Source organism: Notothenia coriiceps, unplaced genomic scaffold (assembly GCF_000735185.1).
Source record: "Notothenia coriiceps isolate Sejong01 unplaced genomic scaffold, NC01 NC01_scaffold00030400, whole genome shotgun sequence".
NCBI lineage: Eukaryota > Metazoa > Chordata > Actinopteri > Perciformes > Nototheniidae > Notothenia > Notothenia coriiceps.
Genome location: NW_011363101.1, coordinates 1 through 6,016, shown reverse-complemented (window position 1 = coordinate 6,016; position 6,016 = coordinate 1).

Below are 6,016 nucleotides of genomic sequence, written 5' to 3'. Positions count from 1 at the left end.
GGGGGGGGGGTGTTATTTAATGAGAGATGGGGCACATTTAATGCGGGACAAAAGATACAAAGAGAGTGTTCAACATTTTTAGTTCAATATATAGTCGTGGCCCGACTTTTATTAAATTACATTATTGATAAAAAACATTTCTGTTATTTTAGTGCCAAGCCTACAGCCTACAATCTTTGCTGCAACACTTTCACAAATTGTTTTATCATAGATTTTCTTTTAGAGGGGGGCCACAGGTGGGTCCAAGCTTAGAATAAGAATCTGTATTCGTCCCACAGAGGGGACATTTACATTGTTACAGCAATTAAAGAGCCAAAGATAGCTTAGTATAATTGAGAAGCATGCATACAAATAAACTCAGTTAAAAATTACTCAGTGTCAGAGGGGCACAGGTTCCTGTTGGCCCCCCCCGCTAGAACTGCCCATGAACAGGGGGGAAATGGAAGGTATTAATCAAAGGATCACTGGTTTGACCCTTCAGTAAATATGTTATTGGGCAGGATGTTAACCCTGAATGGCTATGTCTACAGTATGTAAGTCACTTTGGATTAAAACGTCACCACAATAACATGAAATGTAAATACTCACTTGAAGGGAATGATGTCACGCCGAACTGGATTCACCTCATACGTCTTCAGGCCAGTCTAAACAAAAAGAACCCCCCCCTCTCTCTCTGTGTGGGAGGATGTGGCCCTCGCTCTCTGTCTCTCTATCCGTCCCCCGTTGACAGCAGGGGGAAGAGTCCCAGCTTCAAAGTGGGCCCTCAGCTTGATGAGGTACAGGACGAGTCGGGTGACAGGCCCCAGTGAGGGCCACACACACACCAATGTTTACACTGAGGCCCCCGGTTGGCCAAGCACACTGACACTGATTCACTTATACAAAAACACACACAGAAACATGTAGAAGGTGGGGAATGGAGGAGTGTCAACACTGTGGCTGTACTGCCCCCATGTGGTGGATGGAGTGCACTATAGGTCAGAGGGATGTGTACCCTGACAGACCTCTAACCACATTTTGTGCTACAATGCTGAAAATACTCTCCATCCATCCCACACTTCTGAGGTCTTATTGTTATTATTATACTTTTTAGAGCTGTACCTGAACCATTACACCTGAGAGACCGATTGCTTTTAAATCAATTTGCACAATAGCTACAGTGTTGGAAATAAAAATCCCAGGCACCCCAAAAATGCAACATACTATACAATGAATCGTGATGTGAGTAGAATGCAAAGTATTGTGCTGGAAATCAAGCCTACACAATAACTGGGACACAAACTTATGTCACGTTTTACTTCAAAATAAAAGCTTCAAATATATTTTGATGCTTCAATGACTTGTAAACTGGAGAATTGCCTCTCTTAAAACATTTGCACTTAATACATTTGGTGAGTAGGTTGTATAATCTTCTGGGGAAAGTGTGTAAGGCTTTACGCATTATGGGAAACGTAGGATCCAGCGTTTTTGGAGTTAGACCAACTTTAGAAGCTAAAAGTCAGTATCTCAGCATGAAAGCTGCAACACGACATACTTCCAGAAACAGAGAGGAGATGATACCTTTAATATTTTTAATTGAAAATATTTCACAAATAAAGAGGAAACTAAAACGAACATCTCCTGCTGTTCCTGCACAGCCAGCGAGAGAAAGGAAATGGAAGTGAGACAGCAAAAGAAAATGGAGAGCAAAGATGATTAAGATAAAGTCAGGTATGCAGGGGAGGAAGTCCTGAAACTGGCAAATATTTAGCGTCTTGCTCAAGGGCAGGAATGTCCTCTGCTATGCAAAGTAGAGCGTGCTTTCACCGAGAACTGTAATTGCAGGTTATGAGATCCAAACAAGAAACAAATCCATTTTTAAAAGATGGTCAGAGAAGGAGAAGTGAGCAGAGATGGAGCTGTTGCGCTGACCTCTTGAGAACTTGGCAGGGCGGACGACAGAGCTAAATGTAGTGGAGGAAGACAGCGTGATTTAGAGACCACAGGAGTTCAGAGGTGAAGCTGGCATGAAAAACAGACCTTCTGCTCCGTCTGAGAATCTATCCGTGCGGGTAAACTGGCTGCTTTCAGGTTCTCTCTCGCATTTCTGTGCGTCAAACATGAGTCAGTTTAGAAAATGGCCTAGCTATAAGATACCACCTACATCAGATGCTGCTAATGTACCTTCCAGGGTGGTGTTTGACGATGTGTTTGCATGCTTTATGCACACCCGTAGCTGTATGTCAGTGTTTATTGGTGCTTATTTATTCATGCTGACCTCATTTACTGCACCGACCTTCAACTCTTCTTCATAACCGCATCCTCTCCCTGGTGGCTGCAGTGCGCTCCAGCTGCCAGACCTCGACAGCACACACACAAAATGTTCTATAAATACATACATGCATAACACTTTCACACAGCATGTATAGCTGAAAACATAAGCAATTACAGTAAGTGCACGGGGAACATTATGCATGTGGTGGTAAGGTTAAGGATACACACATGCACGCACACAGACACCCATGGTGGCGGGAGCACAAAGACCCCTAGACAGGAAAACATATACCCTGGTCGGAGTGAAATTCACACCGAGGGGGGTGCAGAGAGCTTGGCACCCTCGCTGATAGATCTCAGCTGCACGTTATCCTTCAGAATCTTCCACACACACACCTCTGCTGCCAACACACACCGTCATATCTTCCTGTGACAGAGAAGACGGGGGCAGGGGGATTTAATGAGTGGAGGTGAGGGGTTGTGTAACGTGTGATGTGCAGATCACACGTACACATCGTACAGAGCGACTCGCTGATTCTGTGCCAGTAAACAATTTGTACCTGACAGTTGATCTCACACACACCTACTGTACATGCATTTACATACTGTGTGTTTGCTATTCAGCGTATTTGTGAGGACTTCCTTCCTGATTTACCATTCGCAACATTACACTGTGTGACGTGTAGGCAGGCTTGGGAAGATGTCTTCAAATGTATTCCCTTACAGTTACATTCAAAAATATATAATCAGATTACTGGTACATCTTTTCAAATGGGAATTATTAGCAGGATTACAATGTTATAATGCATTTGACTATATATTATATATTATAGGTAGACGTACTGTCTGAATTGTCTTTTTGCTTTTCATTTAGGCTACTTTCATTTCTTTTTTTAATGCAAATAATGTGTTGAACTAAAACAGCATTTTTAAACTTTCTGTAAACCTAGTCTAAAATGTAAGAGGACACATTTTTTATCCTAAATATTGAGGAATTTGATATTATTAGGTAACATTACTTATTTTATATTGTGACTATGTTACTGATTACTTAACTACTTAACCCAGGTTACTAGTATTTGTGACAGATTACATTTTTTAAAGTAACCCTTCCCTGCTTGTGTATATATATATATATATATATATATATAAAACATTTAGAAACCCAGTTTAGTGACTCATCATATTTCAGGTTTTTGGCTTGCAAAAAAGTGTCTATTTTCTCCTCTAAGCCTCTGTGTTCCTTTTATCTCTATCATTTGTAGATGCCTAAAGAGACCTAAATCATCCAGTGTTTCACTAGAAAAGCCAAAATTAGAGGAATTAAAGTCAGATAAATGGTCTAAATTGAATTAGCAACACAATACCCAATTCAAAAACTGGATTCAGTACATAGTATTAACTGTAATCCTTGTATCTTCACTCTAAAGTAGCCCCCTATGAGGTGTAGACCACCCACAATGTGTCCACTTATGAGGATTTCCCTCTTATCTCCATGAGCATATCTGATGCAAGAACACGCTCGCACAAATCTATCCACACTTGGACTTTGGCTTTCATTTTCTCGGCGTGTCATATCTCCCCTCCTCTGCCTCCCTTTTTATTTTGTCAACAAGGCGCCTCCTTACTCCTGCTAATCTCCTCCTCCATCTGTCTCCTCAGCCCCTAAGAGAGCTCCTCTGACCCGGCACACTCCTCCACCTGCTCCCCCTGACCACCTCTATGTACTGTGGCGAGGGGGGAATAAGGGAGGTTGTAGAAAGATGTGAAGAAAACGACTGGCGCTGAGACAATGTTGTCCATGCAGCCTGAAGGCAGGTAGAAGGATGAATTTAGGCCTCTACCTTTCCCAAGAGTGCAATTACACAAGCAATTACTCTCCGTGGGCATCACACAACCCACTAAACCGCCAAGATCACATCCAATCTGTCAGGGCCGGCTGGGATACTGGTGCTTAGTGTTCTTCAATAGGCTCTCGCTCATGATGACTAGCTACAGAGATCGCCAGAGGGAATGTGTGGAGAGCAGGATGAGGGGATTGGAGGAGGATGAGAAGAGGGACACATGCAAGTTCATATCTTAAAGTTGATATTCTATATGTATTACGGCTTACATATCCGTGAGAGAAATATCAATGCGGAGCTGCTCGTTTCTACCTGTCAGCAACAGCGGAATATGATGATATGACACATCTTTACTCTGCATTAATCTTCCCGGCTTTCTCAGATGGATATCCGTGTGCCTGCTTCCACATCTGGAGTGAATAGGGGATCAGACTCCAGAGTGAAATGAAACCTCATGTGGCAATGCCTTTTTTTCCCCTGGCTTCAGAGCATACAGGCGCCAATTATTTTCACATCTAATGTAAACCAGAGAACAAGGACGCGTCAATCAGCGCGGCTGCCTTTTGGAATGGAAATCGGGTGTATTCATAGGAGTGCGGCTATTTTGGCGGCTGATAAAATGACTTGGTTGGGACTTGTAAAAATATCCCAGCAGATTTAGGCTTTGTAAGGAAAAACCTAAAGTCATCTGAACTCCACACTGGTCCATCTATAATGAGCAGAAAATATGGCAGTGTGAACATTATAATACTCCTGACTGAGAACACTACAGGGGTTCATCTTTGATATGTTCAATGAAGACTCATATCCTAAGTTCACAAAAGAAGCCATTGAAAAGCTGTAGGTAGGAAATGCATTGAACCTGACACTATGCAAAGGACAACAAGACTCTGATAAAGTACAGCCATGCTAGCACTTCTATTAGCCCTTTTCCACAAAGGAGGTTCCAGGACCGGTTCTTTGCAGATTCCCAATTTCAAACCAGTTTTTATCTTATCTACAGCTTGGCCCAGAACATTTGTTCAACTCAGGTACCAACTATTTGCACGGCCAGGACTGACTATACTTCAGAGGCCCTGACGTAGCATAACAGTGCTTTGGGTAATATGCTAACAGAATGCTAACATACTCAGTGACAATGCTAACACTTGTTCAACATCTCAGTTTAGCACGCTACGATTGTTAATCAGCCACGAAACAAAAACATCTGTAAAATGTCTTTAAAGTTTGGTATTTAAATGAAATACCATTCAGAGTTGCCTCAGAGAGGGTACAACCAGAATATTATTACTTAAAGAGCAACTTCCAGGTTAAAGACACCTGTGAATAAATGTGTAGGAAAATGATGAATACACTAGATTTTCAAAAAAATATACAGAAATATACACTACAGTGACATCTGGCGTCGTTTTTGTAAGAAATGTTCACTTCCGCATAAAAAAGCCTCGGCACGTGACCTCCCGCGTGTGACGTAACATGGGGGAAACAAGGGGGAGAGCGGCCGGTGTAACGTATTAATAAACATGGATCCCAATGCTAGTTTCGACACAGAAGACGCAGAAGAAGTTGAACATGAATATTCGAATGCATATGACGGACCACAACCTTATAATTATGAGCCTGCTAGGCGTCCAAGAGACCAGGAGCAGCCAAGGATTAGAACAAATAACGGCCATCGGAGAGAAATTGAGCTGTGGTGTGAGGAGAACCAGTGGAGAACTGGGCAGCTATCTTGGTGAGTGACCGGCGTTAGCTACAGAATGTTAGCTAACGTCACATCACAACATTGTGAAGTTAGCTATCATATATCAGGCTATAACTAAAGTAGCATTGATAATATAGTAACGTTACTGACAGGACTGTTGATACTGATCCATAACAGAAACTAATGCGCAAGTATCAGCCGTATCTCGCGTTAC